The sequence below is a fragment of the Panthera tigris genome, chromosome B4 (assembly GCF_018350195.1).
Source record: "Panthera tigris isolate Pti1 chromosome B4, P.tigris_Pti1_mat1.1, whole genome shotgun sequence".
In the NCBI taxonomy this organism is placed as follows: domain Eukaryota; kingdom Metazoa; phylum Chordata; class Mammalia; order Carnivora; family Felidae; genus Panthera; species Panthera tigris.
This window is the reverse complement of record NC_056666.1, coordinates 53,652,963-53,672,395: the sequence shown is the minus strand read 5'-3', so window position 1 is coordinate 53,672,395 and position 19,433 is coordinate 53,652,963. Positions and strand designations below refer to the sequence as shown.

General features: G+C 45.3%; 1 pseudogene; it reads left to right on the top strand.

Moving 5' to 3' along the window:
- Positions 1-19,433, top strand: part of LOC122240310 — a 152,453-nt pseudogene that overhangs the window by 50,603 nt on the left and 82,417 nt on the right.

Sequence of the window (19,433 nt, the reverse complement as noted above, 5' to 3'; positions counted from 1 at the left end):
TAGAGACTGTGGGGACAGGAAGGGGAATATAGGAAAAGAGTTCCAATGTGGGCCAGGAAACTGGAAATAGGTTTCCTGTGGGTTTCCATGTTTTTCCTAGACATTCTAGATCTCTAGAATCTAGAGAATTGGGCTCTGGATCCTTAGAAGAAGGAATAGAGTGGGATGTATGTGTGCACAGGTGTGTTTGATAAGTGTATAAAAGTGTGTATATTTGTGTGTGTTAACTATAAATGTATGAGTTTGTGAGTATGTGTCTTTGTGTTTCATACATGTGAAAATGTTTGTGACTTATGTGTGTGTACTTGAGGTTATATGTGTATATGTATGAGTATGAGCATCTGTGTGTATCTGCATGTGTGCAGGTGTATGTATGCATGTGCGTATGTTTGCGTGCTGTTCCTGGAGAGCCTGAAGACTCATAGCTGAAGATGTCTTTGATTTGTACAAATTTCCAGCAGGTTTCAGGCTGTGGTATGTGGTGGGTGGGGTGAGGTGGGAGGGAAGAGGAAGAAGGCTGTGTGTGCTTGGCATGTGGGGGGTTGGGGATCATGAGCAGTGGGTGGCTCTGCCCTGCCAGGCACAGAGGGATGGCATCAGGGTCCACGGTCTGAGGCTGGGTGGAGACTGGGTCCTGAAGCCTTCACTGAGGGTTTGAACTAGAAGAGCTCAGAGGCCCTACTCTGACCAGGGAGGGCCATGAAGATATTGGGCCAGGGTGGGAGGATGGCCAGACAATGGATGGTTCAGGCCTACTCTCTTCACACCCTCAGGATTTGGGAATCATGTAACCAGGCTCCACCCATTCTGCCTGAGGGCCTTAGAGTCCCCAGAAGTGTTTGTGTTCCACCTCCTGAGACTGGGATGACCAGAATCACAGTGAAGACTTCTGTCTCTGTCACTACTACCCAGACAGGTTCAAACTAAGTCCTTGTCTGTTAGAGGCCTCTGGGAAGACCATATACACATTCTTACTGAATTTCACACAAGCTGAGGTTTTCAGACTCCTTGTTCTTGGAAGCTCTTACTGAGTGTAACTCAAATCCCCTTGTTGTACTTCATGCCCTATAAGCCCAGGTTGAGTGTGTGAAATTGAATCCCAACACCCCAACACCTATGCATGGAAGTGGTTTCTCCTGGATACGAAAGTGGGTCAGAGTGTAGGAACACTGAGAGGATGTGTGGAGAAAGCTGGTGGATCACAGATAAATCAGACCTTTCCTGGGCAGAGGAAAGATTCAGAGAATGGAGTTCAAGAACCACCAGTTTGCCCTCTTTTTCCCCTGTCACCCTACATAGTACCCTACATAGGGAGGACTAAGATTAGAATGCGAAAAGTGCTTCCCTGTGTGCACCTTTGAGGAGCCTCTGTAAACACAGGGTAAAGAGCAAATGATGAAGGAAGAAGTTCTTCTTGCAGCTCAGGAAGTAGGAAGAGAGGGGCAGGGGCTGTTGGACTCTGAGGGGCAGAGGGTGACAAGGGTGAGAGTGTGCACAGCACGGTGTTTGTGGTGTACGTGTCTGTGCTCTGTGGTTAACAGTCCTGTGTGCACCAGTCATGTATGTAAACATGTATCACATGGTGAAGGGTGCAGCTTTGATGAGTTATTTAATCCAAGGTTGTGAGCAGGCTTCCCACTGGGGCCTACAAAGTATGCTTCTCTGTTAGGAGCAGCAGTCAGCACAGATGGGAAGACTCCTAGATTGGGAATCAAGAAAATGTGGGTTTCAGTTCTGGCTCTAGTTATCAGCTGGGTCACTGTGAAGTATCACTTCTGTGAGGTGGGATGTAACCTGCTGTGACAACCATAAAGGAAAACCTATGTGGCCCTTCTGTGCTAGCAGCCACAGTGCCGGGGACCAGAAAAGGGAAGGGGACAGGATGGGTGATGGCATTTCAGGGCCCAAAGGGAATAACGGATGCCAGTGGAAAGGGCTGCAGGAAAGGTTTCCTAAATTTGGAAATTCATGGGTTCTTGCTGGAGCCAAAGATTCCCCCAGCCTGGGGAGCCCAGCCCTGTCTCAGCTCCCGGGGCCCAGGGAGAGCTGCTCTCTGCTGTCCTTTTGTGGCCTCAGAGCCCTTCACAGGTCGCTGATGAGAAGGTTCTGCTCTGGTCCACAGGGAGACTTTCTTTCTTTCTTTCTTTCTTTCTTCCTTCCTTTCTTTCTTTCTTTCTTTCTTAAACCACTTTAATGACGAATGATTAACATACAAAAAGCTATACATATTTAATGTGCACAACTTGGTGCGTTTAAGATGCAGCTATTTGTTTGTTTTAATTTACATCCAAATTAGTTAGCATATAGTGCAACAATGATTTCAGGAATAGATTCCTTAATGCCCCTTACCCATTTAGCCCATCCCCCCTCCCACAACCCTTCCAGTAACCCTCAGTTTGTTCTCCATATTTATGAGTCTCTTCTGTTTTGTCCCCCTCCCTGTTTTTATATTATTTTTGCTTCCCTTCCCTTATGTTCATCTGTTTTGTATCTTGAAGTCCTCATATGAGTGAAGTCATATGATATTTGTCTTTCTCTGACTAATTTCACTTAGCGTAATACGCTCTAGTTCCATCCACATAGTTGCAAATGGCAAGGTTTCATTCTTTTTTATTGTTGATTAATACTCCATTGTGTGTGTGTGTGTGTGTGTGTGTGTGTGTGTGTGTATATATATATATATATATATATATATATATATATATATATACATACAACATCTTCTTTACCCATTCATCCATCGATAGACATTTGGGCTCTTTCCATACTTTGGTTATTGTTGATAGTGCTGCTATAAACATGGGGGTGCATGTGTCCCTTCAAAACAGCATACCTGTATCCCGTGGATAAATGCCTAGTAGTGCAATTGATGGGTCATAGGGTAGTTCTATTTTTAGTTTTTTGAGGAACCTCCATACTGTTTTCCAGAGTGGCTGCGCCAGCTTGCATTCCCACCAACAATGCAAAAGAGATCCTCTTTCTCCACATCCTTGCCAACATCTGTTGTTGCCTGAGTTGTTAATGTTAGCCATTCTGACAGGTGTGAGGTGGTATCTCATTGTGGTTTTGATTTGTATTTCCATAGGGTAACATTTCTACACGGCTAGTGGAAATTGGTTACATTACAAGCAATGATCTTTGGTTGTCCAAGAGACTATTTCCACCCAAACCCCTGGTTTCTGGAGGTACTCAGTACCTCCTTAAGTCTGGGATACTCTTCTGAGATTTAACTCTGTTTGCCACTGCCTGAGGTTTTAAGTTCAGCTTTTGCAGGTTAGGGTGAAGACCAGGGGCTGAGATCAGATATTGAACAGAGAGAGAAATTTGTCCTCATCCTTGGGTTCCATCTACCACTTCAGCTTCCCAGGGTCTTTGAGAGTTTTCAAAGAAAGAGGGCAGGAGCTAGTGCCATTCCTGCAGAAAATGAATCTGGAGCAGACCAAGGATTATAAGCCTAGGCTTCTGCTTATTTGCACCTGATCTCAGTCCCACAGCCTTAGCAGGGAGATGCATTGGCAGGAGCCAGGAGTCAAGAGACAGGGATGCTGGAGGGAGATGGCGTATTTGACAAATGCTGACATGACTCCTTATCTGCTACCTCTGGTATCCCCTCCCACCCACCAGGTTGCCCTTGACCCTCCCCTTCTAGTGCTCAGTGCTCATTAGTGACTACCTGTCTTTGGGGAGACACCCTGGGGGCCAAGTGCCATTGGATGGGCAAAGGGGGAGAGGAGGATGGAGGGACACCAGGAAAATGACTGAGGAGGAGGCGTTGGGATGACTGGGATTTGAGCTGGGGACCCATGATCACTGGGGTGCTTGGAAGTCTTGGCAGAGGAAACTGTCCTGGGGGAAAATAGTGAGTTGCTGGGGGCAAGTGACTGGGGGTTGGTATGGGAAGGAATATTGAAAAGGATTGAGTTCTACTGATTTAGTTGCTTATTCTGGGAGACCTAGTGAAATATGAGCCAATGACTTTCTTGAGAACTTCTTATGTATGAGGAAGTATTACAGGCACCATGAGGGGATAAAATAGGGACACTCACTTTCTGTTCCCTTTCCCTTATTAAAGATGTGCTGCATAATCTCCCTGAACTCATTGACCCACATGGGCCTGTCTGAGGGGTGGAAGGAGCTTCTGGGAAGTTCTTGCCCATGATACAGAGGCTACACTCCCAGACTGCATGTTTTGCACATCCTGCCCCCTTTCTGCAAAATACCTACAGTGGGCCTCCTACCTCTCCTCACTCCTCTTCTCACAGAGTGTTCCAGACACACAGATACCTGGCCAAGGGGACCTCGAGCGCCCTCCCAGAATTTCAAGTGGCTCCCAGTGGACTAATTGGGGAGTGAGATGGGCAACCCTAAGGGCCTGAGCAGCCAGCACAACATGCAGGGTGTCAACCTGAATCTGCAGTCTTGGAGAATATTCTGTAAGAAGCAGAGTGCTTCAGGCTGAGCCTGCTCTGCATCCTAACCTCCATCTTCCACACAAAGGGCCACCAGCCTTGTCCCCTCTCAACCCTCCTTATCAGCTCACCCCAGAGACTCCAGGACTACACTGGGAGTCAGAAAAGCAGGGAGATAATCCCTGGACAGAGACATAAAGGTAAATTCAAGCCAAGACCAACAGAGTGGGACAAAAAGGCAGTACTGGTCTGAGCATCCTGGAGAGTCCAAGACACATAGACACAGAGTTAACAGACACAGACAGTCCACAGTGGAAGAGAGGAACAGGGAGTCAGATCCAGACACAGGAGAGAGGAAAGAGAGGAGCATCCAGAGAAGAGCCAGTGATCCAAGATCAGACACAGACACCCAGAGACCAGAGATGGCAGAGTCAGACAGGGACTTAGAGTCAGGAGTTGGGCCCAGGCTCAGGAAGTCTGAAAGCAATGGACTCAGATCCAAAGACATATCCATGGACATGGGACTAGGGACTGAGGAGGTAGCCAGGGAAGTGCACCCAGAGAGTGAGAGAGAGGGAGACAGAGAAGGGAAAGGAGGAGGTGGGGACCAGGGGGAAGGCAGTGAGAAGGGGCAGGTAGAGGTGGCCTAGGGTGGGATGCAGACTCTGAGTCAAGGGCTCTGCTGGTGTGTGTGTGTGTGTGTGTGTGTGTGTGTGTGTGTGGCAGGAACACAACAATTCAGAGCTCCGTACAAAATGACAGAGTCCTCTGGTGCTAAAGGAGACCCCACTCCCCTCCCTCTGAAGAACCGGTCTGAGCAGTAGAAGGGGAGGAGAGAGAACAGAAACAAGAGGTGAGTTAGAGAAAGACAGAGAGGGAGAAGAAATGGTAGAACGCTGACTGAGACCAGAGACAGAAACTGAGAGTGGAGCAGGGAATAGAGAAATGGACAGAAGACGGAGACAGAGGATGAGAAGGAGTATGATGGAGGTGGGTGTGCAGAGAGACAACCAGAGGGAGGGAACCTCTCACTGCAGGAGGGAGAGAGGGGCAGGGAGAGAGACAGGCTGTTGAGAAGCAGATGAGGGTAAGAGGGAGCAAGCAGGGCACCTGTCTCCCCAGAGAGGCTGGGCTGGGATGAAACAGCCCTGTGGGAGGTGGTGAGGTGGTCAGTGAGTGCTTTTTAGGGTGACCTTGTCTCTCTCCTGTTTTAAGTACAATGAACCTATTCCACATAACCATCTTCTTCACTGGAGCACTTACAACTGCTGCTGCAGGTGTCTGGTCACCTGGCATCCTCTGTGGGGATCGGCTTCACAGCCTGCAGCACAGCTCTGAGCATCCTCACCAGAAGCACATGTTTGTCTTTAGTGTGGATCTGATTTTTGATAATCGCCAAGTTTTTTTCTGAGGCTGAAGAATAAGGTGAGGCCCTAGCTGGGAAGCAGTATTTCCAGTTAAAAACCAGGTGAAAAAACAAAAAACAAAAAACAGGTGAATGTGGGAAAATACAGCGGAGGATGTGCCCTCCTCCAAAATGGCTCTGAAAGGTCATTGTGAAGGAGATGGTTGCAGCATGTGACAGAGGGAGACATTCCTTGTGGCTGCTGGAGCCCAGATTAATGTTCTTGTCTGTGAAAACCAGGCAGTAGTGCTTCAGGGAACATTCCCAGCCTGGTACTGGAGGGTGAGTCCTGCATTTGCCTAAGATACTGGGTCTAGTGGTCCTGCCCTTGAGGAACTTACAGCCACCTCCCTGCCAATTGATATGCAAGGTAACTGGTGACACTCATCCAGCACAGACCAACAAGTGTAAAGGACAAGGACACATTCAGAATCAGGGCCAGTTAGTTCATTAGGAAAGGCTGCTTGGAGGATGGGGGGTCATGAGCGGGGTATAGAAGGAGAAAACCATAGGACATGGGGTGGAGGAAGAAAAGAAGAGAACCTCTCTGTTGCTTCTGAAGCAGGATGAACAAACCATAATACAGGCAGGAGACAGCTTTTCTGGCCTGGATAAACAGCTTGACTGGGGAAGCAGCATGAAGGGGAATGGAAAGGGGCAGATCTTATGACCAGGCTAGGTGTTCTGCATTTGCTAGGAGAGCTATTGGGACCCACTGGAGGGTGCCCTGAGATGTGTTAGGCAGTGGTATGTTTGAGCACAATTGTCTGGAGAAGATATACCCAGGTTTGCATGTCTTGTGTGTGTGTGTGTGTGTGTTTGAGGGGCATGATGTACATCCAAGTGACTTTGTGCCCCAGGTTCTTTTCTTTCCATCTGTGTGAGTGATTGGCATATTACTATGTTTGAGCACCTTGTTCTTTTTGTGAGTCTCCATGTGGTCATGTGTGAATGGTACCCTGATTACTTTCGTTGTATTTTCATTGGCTGCAGTGGACAGCAGCGTGTGTGCAAGGGTGTGTGTGTGTGTGTGCGCGCGCTCCTGTCTTCAAGGGAAGTGGGGGGATCACTGACTGCCCAAGCATTACCATCTCTCCCACCACTGGCTCCATCTTTCCCCGCTGAGGTCCTGACAAAAAAAGCAAACAGCAAAATGGCAAATGGCCATGCTAGAGAGACCAGAAACATTCATTGTAAACCATGCGAAGACTCTTCCTGCTGAGGAGTAATGTACATGAAGAGTCATAGGGGCAACAGACAGACAGAGAGTCCTGCAGGCACAGGCTGCTCCTTGGGGCAGGTGCACTCACATGCACACACACCCTCAGGTACCCATAGGCCTTCCAGTCCCAGAAGGACACAGAAACACTGGCTCATGATTTCCCTCTTCCCAGCCATCCTCCAAGTTCTAAGGACCTTTGTACCATTGCCTCAAAAAGCCTGCCAGCATTTGAGGAGATGGAGCTGATGTGCTCACTGGGACTTAGTAGCCAATAACCACATAATTGTTCCTTTTGACTTGGAGAGTGTGAGTGTGTGTGTGAGTGTGTGTGTGCACCCTCCTCTTTCACTCCTTCCCCAATACTACCACCTCCCCTTTCTTCCCTTCTCTCTCTCCTCTAGAAAGATGCCTGCTCAGGGGCGCCTGGGTGGTTCAGTCGGTTAAGCATCCGACTTCAGCTCAGGTCATGATCTCACGGTCTGTGAGTTTGAGCCCCGCGTCGGGCTCTGTGCTGACAGCCTGGAGCCTGCTTCACATTCTGTGTCTTCCTCTCTCTCTGCCCTTCCCCTGCTCACGCTCTGTCTGTCTCTGTCTCAAAAATAAATAAAACATTAAAAAATTAAAAAAAAAAGAAAGATGCCTTCTCCCCATCTCTGAGCACTGCCTCTAACCCCAGGTTCCTCTATTTGCCCCAGTCCCACATCTTTCCCACAGAGTCTCTCCCTCACTCCTGTTTTTCATGCTTCAGTCTGGACTTTATCTTTCTTCCCCATGCAGCTGCTATTGATACCTCCCTGGTGGCCTATACTCAGTAGCCTGAATCCTTTCCTTTGTCTCCCTTCTGCTCTGTCTACACTGCCCTTGGTCTCCCCCTGCAGATCCTCCATCCCCCCTCCTGCACTCTGCCCACAGCTGGCTCCGTGTCCTACTCTCCTTACTGGCCCTCCATGGAAATAGCCCTTATCCCACTTGGTTTCAGGTGTGGTCCCTGGGCTTTTCCATGGGGGCTCTTCTGGCCCCTCCAGAGTTCCAGTTTGACCTCTTTCCTCATCCCCCTTCCTGTTGTGAAGCTTCGGGCATTGTCTTCTGGCTCCCAGTCTCTGCCAGGACTCCCCTGGGTGTGGGGGGGCAGTGGTGAAACAGGAGGTCTTGGGCTGAGCTATAATCCCTGGGACTGTAGTGAGAATTAGTACTGTGGTAAGGATGCAACACTCTCAGCACACTGTATGCACTCAAATAGTAGCTCTTATTATTTGTCCTTCCTCATTCTGCTCCCCTGACTCCTTAGCCTGGAATCAAAAAATATTTTTGGGAGAGGGAAGAGTGAAAGTAATAGACTGTATAAACCAAAACCGACGGAATATCAGGAATTTTGTATGATTCAGCCCAACAAGTGTTCTAAGCTCTGAACACAGGAAATGCCTGTGAGTGTGGACAAAAAGGGAGGGTGGGGACTGGACTGAACCCAGAACACAGGAAACCATGTGAATTGGTGTCCTTGCAGGAGCAAATTCACTCCCAGGGAGCATGGAGCATGGAGGCTGCCCAAAGCCCATCCTCCATTCATCCTATGGTGGCAGCGTTGACCACCCTCTGTCCCTGCAGTCATGGCCTGTGCCTGCTGGGGCTGCAGAGGGTCTGAGAGTCCAGCTCCTGAAAAACTCTCACCTCCAGACAGGACTCCTGGATGTCAGATCCACTCCTCCTTTCCCCTTATGCACGTCAAGTGAATACACATGCACACACACACACACATATACACTTAAACACACACATACACACACTCATACAGGCACCTTGGAATTTCTAAAGGAAAGCCCTACCTCACTAGAGAGGGATTCTCTCCAGCTGCCTGCTTCCATGACACTAAACCTCACAAGTCAGTAATGTTTAGTGTCAGGAAAGTACTAAACCCTTCTGTCTCTCTGATTCCAAATATTTTGTGGTCTGAGACTTTCCTGGACTGAATCTGTCCTCAGCCCTTCCTTCTGGCTGCTATCTCTCTGCTTCACTTCCTCAGTCTCTGAGGATCTCTCTTCCCATCACTTTTTTTGTGAATTTCACCCTGTGAGCCTTTTAGTTTCTCCACCCACATCTCCTCCAGTGTGTCTTTTTTTTTTTTTGCTGCCTCCCCCTACCTTTGTTCCCTCTCTTGCCTCCTTTCTATCTCTCTTCTTTGTTTCTCTTATCTCCGTATCCTCCAGCCTCTTCCCCTGTCTCTGCTTGACACCCCTGCCTCTTTCCTCTTCCCTCCTCCCACCCCTCAAGGTTCAGATAGTTCATGTGAAATCACCTAGTGAGCTCCAACTGCCCCCATTCTGTACACCCTTATATAGGAGAGACTTACGACCCCCTTGCTGTGTCCTCTGCATTCCCCCCAACCCCACCAGTCCTGGGTCAGTTATTTTCCTTACCTGGTGATTGGCTGGGGGACTTGGCAATTCTCCAAGCCCCCTGTGTTAGTGAATGGCACAGGGAGAAAGAGGAAGGATTGCTCTCAGGACCAGATGTGAGGATGAATAGACCCTCCCTAGTATCTGCCCTTCATTCTCTAGGGCAGATGCACATGTGGGAAAATCCAAGCTTGAGACAAGGGAAGACAGCCTAGGATGTTGGAACAGGTGACCCAGATGCCTCCAAATCAAACCCCCAGAAGCCCCTTCCCTACTGTTCTGTGATGGCACACATCCTTCAAATTCCTGCCTGTCTCTTTTGCCTCCAGGAATTTTGGCTCCATACTCCTGCCTGGACCACTCATCCACTACGCAGCATAGTGCCTGGAACAAAGGTGATGCTCAATTAGTGCCCTTGGTCCATGCCTAATGGAGATGTACTAGGGCAGGATCAATGTGATTTGTAGGTTTTCCTCAGTTGGAGGTTCTTCCTGAAACCTGGAACAATTCTTTCTGCTCCAATTTCAATGCTCTTAGTATCATTAATATAGACTATGTCCCTATTGAATCCTGCTGCTACCCTTCTCTCCCCTCCCTCCACCTCCACCCCAGTCTTTAAGTAAACTATTTTAGGGTTTAGAGGAATCTAGCACTATCACAGAGAGCGAGTGGTTCCCCTTTTCCTTGAGACTGTTGGCTTCTTGCCCCATCATTTGTCCATTCAGCCTTCAGTCTCTAAATAGGCCCCACCTTCTCCATCTCTGAGAGTCTTGCTTCTGTTTGAAGATTAACATCCTGGGAAGGAGGAGGCACCTTCCTTTGGTTACTGTTTCAGGGTCTTGGAAGTCCTATGTTTTGAATGTCTTGAGCAGGAAGTTCTCTAGGCAAGAACTATGTCTTTTTTGTTACTTCCTCCAGCACAATGCTCAATGTACATTCAGTTAGAATATATTATGACTATCTCAGGAAATCCCTCATGGTAAACTTTAACAAGATCCCTTTTGGTTTTATTCCTGGAATATAGGAAACATGGGTGGAGGACTGGGATGGATGATGGTAGTAGAGAAATCTGGTAGGAGATTCTGGAAGAGGTGTCAGAGGGGGTGCTTTTATCCTTGTTTAAAGGGCTGCTGAGTGGACCCTTTAGGTGGATCTGGTATTGGCCTCCAAATCACCACAGGATGTGCTCCACTCAGCTCCCAACACTCTCCTTATGCCAACCAGGACCTCCTCTATATCCAGGACTTTGGGAAGCTTCTTCAGTTCTAGTTATTTTTATTGTTTTAATGTTTATTTTTGAGAGAGAGAGAAAGAGAGAGAGAGACAGAGTGCAAACACAGGAGGGGCCAACAGAGAAGGAGACATAGAATCAAACAGGCTGTAGGCTCTGAGCTATTAGCACAGAGCCCAATGTGGGACTTGAACTCACAAGCAGTGAGATTGTGACCTGAGCCAAAGTCAAATGCTTAACCAACTGAGCCACCCAGGAACCCCTAGAAACTTCTTTACTTCTAAATTCAGATCTTGCTGCCACAAAGTCTCCAACAAAGTCCCATTTAAGCCCTCAGTCTACCTTCTCACAATGAAGGCCCCCACTAGTCTTCCATTGCCCAGCTCCAGCTTTTCTCCAGGATTCCAGCTAGGCCACTTACTCCACCCTTGCCAAACCTTCCCATATACATGCCTCCCAATAACCCCAACTCACTGAGGCCCAGCCTTCCTAGGGCCCCGCCTCCTGAGGGCCCAGCCTCCAGGAGGGCCTTGCCTCTTAGGGCCCCAACTCCCTGAGGGCCCAGCTAAGCTCCACTACAAGTCCTAACTCTGCTTGGCCAACCTCCTTACCTGTACCTGGGTTTGGCTTGCACATTCTTCTCAGGTCTTTCTCTTCTGAGACAGGAAAAGCCAATTGGTAAGTGATCTCTAGTATTTGTAGGGTTGGCAAGAAAACTGAGACCGTGACAGAGGGAAAGAGGCTGGGTTTGGAGTATCACTGGCTGTGGAAGCCCTATAGTGTTTGAGCAGAGGATATTCCTAGCACCAGAGCTAGACTTTGGATTGGGGGTGCAGACTAGAGGCTTTGTGAGTTGAGGAAGGGCAGGTAAGTTTGTTGGGCTCAGAGTGATTTGGAGAACTACACTCTGTTCTCCTCCAGACCAGAAGTTCTCATCTTTGCTGAAGAAAATGTAAGTTATGGGAGGGTATTCCTTGGTATTTCTCCTCCAGCATCTTTCCCACCTCTTTGCCCTGCCCTCCTCCCTGGCCTTTCCTTTCTGACCTGTAGCAGAGCTTGCTCTATTCAGCTTTGTCTTTCCGACAGGGCTCAGCACATAGATGCTTAGGCATGTTCTTTCAATGAATGAAGATTCTTCCACTTGGCTTTGCTGCCTCCTTCATGTTTTGCCACACTTTCTCACTTGAGATTGTGAAAGTCTCTGTGTCATATCTTCTTATGGAGGACATTGCTGTGGACTTTGCAAAATAGCAGAACTGGTTTGACAAGGTGGTCTACCATCACCAGAGAGGATTCAAGAGTCTTCTTCCTCCATGCTGAAAGAGACAGATATCTATTTTTACAGCTGCTGAAGGTACCTCCCCACCCTTCTTATCTAATTTAAAAAATTTTGTTGTAGATTGATTATAGGCCAGGTCAGGCTGTAAGAGGAAAGATTACTAAGTTCCCCTGGGGTATGTCTGCCTAGTGGTCTTATAACACTCAAAGTGGCAATTTGCTGTTATCTTGAAACATATTTACAACATGTTAATTTAAGGCCCTTAGAGTCTTAAATTATTCTCTGCTTACCCTCCTCCCCACTGCCATGTACACTGTGGGCAGCACCCCAACACCAGAAGCCCAGACAACACTTATCCATGCACAACACGTGATTCATTGATTGTATGTGTCAAACAAATGTTTATTTCTAGGTTGTCTTTCTTTCTCTTGCCCTCTAGAAGTTCTTAGGCAGATTCATTTTAACCTTAGTTTAAGCAAAATCATGTGGAAACGCCAATTTCTTTCATCAAGTAAATTCTAAATTGATAAAAATGATTTTTTGATTATATTTTTTTTGGTTTATCCTCGTTCCTTTTTTATTTTAGTACGGAGCAGTGATAAAGCAGAGTAGGGATTAGAAACAACAAGGAGAGAAAGATAAAAAGCAGTGGCGGAGGCTATCTGTTTTAGATTATGATTCCCAAGCTGCGGTGAGGCAGTTGAGTCTTAGTGGAGAAGTCATACTGATCTATACATGGATGAGAACTCAGGACTTTGAGGCATGATACAACTCTCATATGACTCAGATGATCTTATGACCCTCCCACAACAAAACAAAGCAAAACAAATTAACTTTCCAAGGGTCATGGTTAGGGTGTGCTGCAGCTACCTAGGGCTATGAGAGGAACCAAGCACAGTCTGGTGAGACAGGACAGAGAGAAAGTGATGGCCAAGTACTTATATGGGAAGACAGAAGGACATATTTAAAGATATGAAGGAAGATAACCAGAGGGATAACAGCCTTTCCTAAGTCATTTTGTATGCAATGTAATACTAAAGGAGGTACAGAAGAAGGAGCAATGGGCTCTGACCACTCATAACTGCAGTCTAAAAGTGGAGACAGAGTATAGTGATACATGGGATGACTGGGTAAATTTCTAGATTCTGAACTTAAGGAAACAAAGGTTTTGGGAGGAAAAACAAAGCTGTTTAGCAAGACTTCTTGGAAAAAATGAGTGTAGATTAGTGCTCAGCTACATGACAGTTGTGGTTTGGATAATAAGGCAGACAGGCAGATGGATTTCCTTCTACTGCTTTCTCCTGAGGACTTTTATTAGATGTTCTTTGTTGACAAGATTCAGTGTTGAGAAAAGGGAGTAGACAATTGTAGGGGAGAAGTAGAGAAAAATCTGAGTTTCACTGTTGACATCAATGTATCATATCATTTTCTAATCCCTTAATTGCACATCCTTCCTGGCTTTCCCCAGCTCTCTTTGATTCTTGTTAGAAAAGTCAGATTCTGATTCTTACTGGTAGCCCATCTAATTTATGAAGACATCTAGAAACAGAAGCTCAGGCTTTTCTAACTTGTCAAGTTGATCACCTTGTTTTGGTGTCATACAAATGTAAATGACTTTCAAAACAGAATTCTGACTGAAACTAAGCCTGTAAATGTGTCAAATCATAAATCAGGAATGTTGCACTTAGCTCTGTCTTCTCTCCAGTTATTCCAGAAGGACTAAGAAAGGGTGCTTGTTCACAGCCATACCAGAAAGATACTAGATAATATGGAGTATACACAGCCTCTTGAGAAGCTCTGGCTGTTTACCTAAATAATGGTGCAATGATAGTATGGTGTCTGCATGTAACAAGGACTATACAGGTATTTTGGGAAGGAAGTGAAAATGTTTTGGTCTACATCTACAGACAAATTTGTCTACATTTGACTTAATGGATTTGGTCTACATACAGTTGGTCTGGAGTGTGTTAGTCTGCGTCAGGGTGGGTTTTCTCTCACTTGGAATTCAGCCTCTGCCAGACTGGGATGGGATTTGAGAGGTTTTGTGCTGGGGGTGGTAGGGTAGGTAGGAGAGTTGGAAGAGGTGGTTGTGTTTCCTCTAGGTCTAATGAGCATACAATTTGTGGACTATCATATTTTCAAGTTCAAGTCTTGGTTGTACCTAGTAATATTCACTTGCAGAATTAGGGTTTCTAGCCTCATTGAGAGAACATGAAGCACATTCTACCATAAGGAGTTTTTATTTTAGAAAGGGAGACAAAATCTTCTTCCAAGTAACATGCAAATAGAATACAGCACAAAGTAAAATCATAAGTGGGAGGATTCCTAGTAAGTGATCGCTTAGTGAGGTTGTTCTCAGAAGACTCCAGGGAGATAAGTTTGGATATTTATTTTCTTTAGTTTGAGCTTGGTTACTTCAGCTTTCTTTACAACTTTTCTTTTTTTTTAAATTTTTTTTAATGTTTATTTTTGAGACAGAGAGACACAGAGCATGAATGGGGGAGGGTCAGAGAGAGGGAGACACAGAATCTGAAGCAGGCTCCAGTCTCTGAGCTGGCAGCACAGAGCCTGACTTGGGGCTCAAACTCACAGACTGTGAGATCATGACCTGAGTTGAAGACGGACGCTTAACCGACTGAGCCACCCAGGTGCCCCTCTTTACAACTTTTCAAGGAAGCTATCTGACATTTACTTCTCTTTCCCCAGGGAATAAGTCATACATTTATGACTACTGCAGTAGTTTCTCTCTCCTTTCCTTTTCTGCACAGACCAAGACTGAGAATTATTATTATCTTTTATTAATTAATTATTATTATTAATATATGTTAATATCTAGATCTGTACTAATATCTGTAGCAAATGTTTACCTGAATCTGTTTAGTTGGCAAACTGGATTTACTGGTTCAAGGTGTGGTGGAGTTTATTTTGTGTTTTTGGTGGGGGGCATGGAAGAAGACCTAAAAGAGTCTCTATTTATTGGATCATGGCCCAACCTGAAGATGTAGCTTGAATTGATGTTGTCCTGGGAAACATTTACATACAATGCCAAAATAGGGTAATTCCCCCTCTTCCATGTGGCCTTCTCAGGTTGACCCATGGTGCACAGAAGACACTCATAGTCTTGCCAACAAGGAAAATGAAGTTCTTACAACTCTTACCTTTCATCAACTAGGAAGCCATCTGGTATCTTGACATACTCTTGCCTTGACTATTCATTTATAATTTAGGATTACCCTTCCTAGTTCTTAGTTAAATATCTTTTACTTATTTTGGCTGGTGGTGAAGTGTTCACGAAATGCCCTTAATTGTAAATTCCCACTGAGGGAAATCCACTATTTGCCACCGTTGTCTTGCACTGTGTGTATATGAGTACATGATGACTTGGGAATAATTGTGGTGGTATAATTTTATAATTTTGGGGGTAGAAAGACGTTGCTTTTGTTTGAGTTCTTTTCTACAAACAATCACTATGGTGCTTGAATTTTCTAATTTAGAATTTGTCTTTGTATTCAGATATACTTAGTTGAAATCTGATCTTTGATAGATTGAATCCAGTCTTTCTCACTTAGAAATTTTTTGTGGTTTCAACTTGAAGGACCATCCAATTTATCACTTTAGACTCAACCCAAAGTACACTGAGCCCATAATTGTAGGTATCTACAGACAGTACAGGAAAAATGGTAGCAAATGGAGAAAATTCTTTTCTTTGGGAGCTTATAGTATAAGGGCATTTCATGGATACTTCCCCATCCTCCTGAAACAAGTGAAAGCCTCTTTTACATAAATCCGATCATTTGACTATTGTACCACTCCCCACCTCTGCAGGTTAGACTCAATGTAGTTATTACAGTTTGAATATCATGCATATTGCCTAATGCCAGAGCACTAGGTGACCTATTTTCCAAATAACGTAAAGCAGTGGAAGTAATAAAACTCTGTGCTGTGCATGTGTTCATTTGTCAAGGTGATGACACTGGAGAAAAATATAAATGTCACAGATATTGCACTTTATTTCAGCTGACTTGGGTTACTCCCTTTGTACTTTCACTTTGTTGTGGTGAAAGAGACTTGGACCTCAGTTCTCATGTCAGATCTCTGACATCACCAGACTGGACGATAAATTGTAGGGTACTTTCTTGGCTGTGGCAAATTAACTCTTTGTACCTCAGGCTTCATCTCGGGAAGGAAAGGCATGCTTCATGCACCATCAGACAGAAGCTCTGATCCTCAGCAACACCCCCCCCCCCACCTACTACTCCTGACCTCTTCTCTAACTGGGTGTTCTCCTTGTGCAAGGTCTGGGTGGGAGTGTGTGTGTGTGTGTGTGTGTGTGTGTGTATCCCATGGGTGGCTGTATGGCATCTCTGCTTTGACACCTAGAGAGGGAGGCAGAGGCAAGAATGCAGCTAGTTCAGTCCTTGTCATATTACCAGATACACTAGACATCTATTGAGATCTCTACAAAACTTGTCTCCATGCCTTGTTTTCAAACTCTAGAGGAGGACTTTCCTTACAGAACCCAATACTTAGTTTACAGAACATGAAAATCGGTAGTCAACATGTAAAACTATCACTTTTTCTAGGGTGTCCATCACACCTAGAGTAACAGCTAAAGTCCTCACACTGTCAGACCCTACAATGAAGGATCTGGCTTCCTGCTTTCTCTCTGACCTCATCCCCTACTGCTTACCCCTCACTCAATCTTTCCTGGCCCCACAGACTTCCTTATTATTCCTCAAAAATAGCCAAGTGGCACCATTTCACACCCATTAGGATGGCTACCTTTAAGAAGACTAGAAGATAACAATTATTGGCAAGGATGTGGAAAAATTAAGATGCTTGTGCATTGCTGTTGGGAATGTATAATGGGGAACCCACTGTGGAAAACAGTATGGTGATTGCTCAGAAAATTAAATATCCAATTACCACAAGATCCAGTAATCCCACTTCTTGTGTATATATCCTATAGAATTGAAAGCAGGGACTCAAAAAGCTACAACCGTATTCATAACAGCATTATTCACAACAGCCAAAAGGTGAAGCAATGCACATGCCCATCAGTAGATGAATATATAAACAAGATTGAGATATACACACAATGGAATGTTATTCATCTTTAAAGAGAAGACCATTCCGACGTATGTTACAAGCTGGATGAATCTTGAAGACATTATGCTAAGTGAAATAACCTGGTCAAAAAATGACAATATTGTATGATTCTACTTATACGAGGTATCTAGAGTACTCAAAATCATAGAGAAAGAAAGCAGAATGGTGGTTTCCAGGGGCTACAGGGAAGGAAGAATGGGAACTAACTCTTTATGGGTACAGTTTCAGCTGAGGAAGACAAACAAGTTCTGGACATGGATGGTGGTGACGGTTGCACAACAGTGTGAAGGCGAGGCTGTATTGGAGCACCCATTTTAAAATCAAAACACCTACTGAGCACATCCTAACCCTTTCTTGCTTTCTTTTTCTCTGAAGTACTGATTGCAATGCCAACGCAATACCTATTCATATTACTTTTTTATTGTTTGCTTCCTACTGCAGGAACTTAAGCAACTTGAGTGGAGAAATGTTTGTGTTTCTCTTTGCTTTATGAATAAATGGGACCAATATATTTGAATAAATGAAAGACCATTATTGGACACAGACTTCAAGAGAAGGCACAAACTGAAAGAGAAAATGGGACAACTCCATTTTCATTTGGATTTGTTAACCAATTTCTTCTACCCTTGGGCATGAGACTCAGCACCAGTGTCATGACGGCTTTTGACTGTTTACCTTTTCATATGTATTGGGAATTATTTCACTTTTGGACATGTTGGTGTACATGTACACAACACTTCCTATTACTTAAAACTCTTGCCCTACACTCAAAGCCTCTACTCTTTTGTTTATGACTGCCTCCTACCCAAGTTGCAGAGGTGCTGAGTTAGAAATCCAGAAACTCTGGGGAAACTCAGCTATCCAGAATATTTTATTCTTGTTTGTTTGGGAGCCACTGGTTTGATTGGCTCCAGAGTTTTCATTTTCTGGAAATTTTAAAGAGGATGAGAGAATCTATATACTTTGGGATCAGGAAGGAGCTGTGCTTGGATACAAACGGATTGCAATAATCTCTGTAGATGCTGCATTTAAAATCCACTTCTCTGAAACTTTGAGAGCTTAAAAATAATTATTTAACAGCCTCAGTAGCCTTCCTTTCAAGTCTTTATCAAACTTTTAGCAAGGCGACTGGTATCCAAACTATCTTTGAGGCTATTTGGGAGGAGCCACAGGGCCAACTTCCTGATCAAGTGTTAACATCCAATCACGGGGACCAGTGGAACTTACTGCCTTGGAAAAATGTTTTGAATAGGAAAGGTCCAGAGTGAGGACAGTACCTTTCTAGAGACAAAGGAGTGAACCCAATGATCTCCAGGACAAAGGAGAGTGGGTGGGTGGGGCTGGCTGGGAAAGCAAGATGGCCTGCAATTTTGTGGGTGGATTGTTCAACTTGACAAGAGTTGTTCTGGGAGACTTGGGATGGAACTTTTATTTTGAAGTTTGGAAGGAGCTCAGAGACTAAAGGAAATACAGGGAGGAGGAGAGGAGATAAGGGAAACCCTGGGGCATTATGGAATTCATAAAACCTGGCTTCATGTTCCCTGGCCTCTCTCTACATTTCTTTCTTTCTTTCTTTCTTTCTTTCTTTCTTTCTTTCTTTCTTTACTTTTTATTTAACTTTTTTTTAATGTTTACTTTTTTTTATTTTTGAGAGAGAGAGAGAGAGAGAGCATGAACAGGGGAAGGGCAGAAAGAGAAGGAGACACAGAATCCAAAGTAGGCTCCAGGCTCTGAGCAGTCAGCACAGAACCCAACGAGGGGCTCGAACTCATGAACTGTGAGATCATGACCTGAGCTGAAGTCAGACGCTTATCCAACTGAGCCACCCAGGTGCCCCTAACTTTTGCTTATTATTTATTTATATTTAAGAGAGAGAGAGAGACAGAGTACAAGAGAGACAGGGAGATATAGAATCTGAAGCAGCCTCCAGGCTGTGAGCCATCAGCACAGAGCCCATTGTGGGGACTCAAACTCACAAACCGCAAGTTTATGACCTGAGCTGAAGTTGGATGCCCAATCAATTGAGCCACCCAGGCACCAGTTGGGATCGTTTAGGAAAGGCTTCCTAGAAGTGGAAAGGGGGAAGGTTGTAGAATAAGGTTGAAAAAGGCTAGAGGGTCAAGACTGGAAAGAAAGGAGTGAGGAGGGTATCCCTGGCAGGGTAGATAACTTACCCAAGCCCAAGGCTCATCCCAGGAAGGTTAAGTCAGAATGCAAGGACCTGAGTTAGGAAGGAGGTGATGGGCCTGAGAATAGGGGAAGAATTAATGTGGGGCTCTGACAGGTAGGTCAGAAAGTCCGGACTGAATATAAACCATTGGAATAACCACAGAATACTGCACAAAGAAAGGGCATTTCTGAAATTGTGCTTGAGGACAAAGTTTC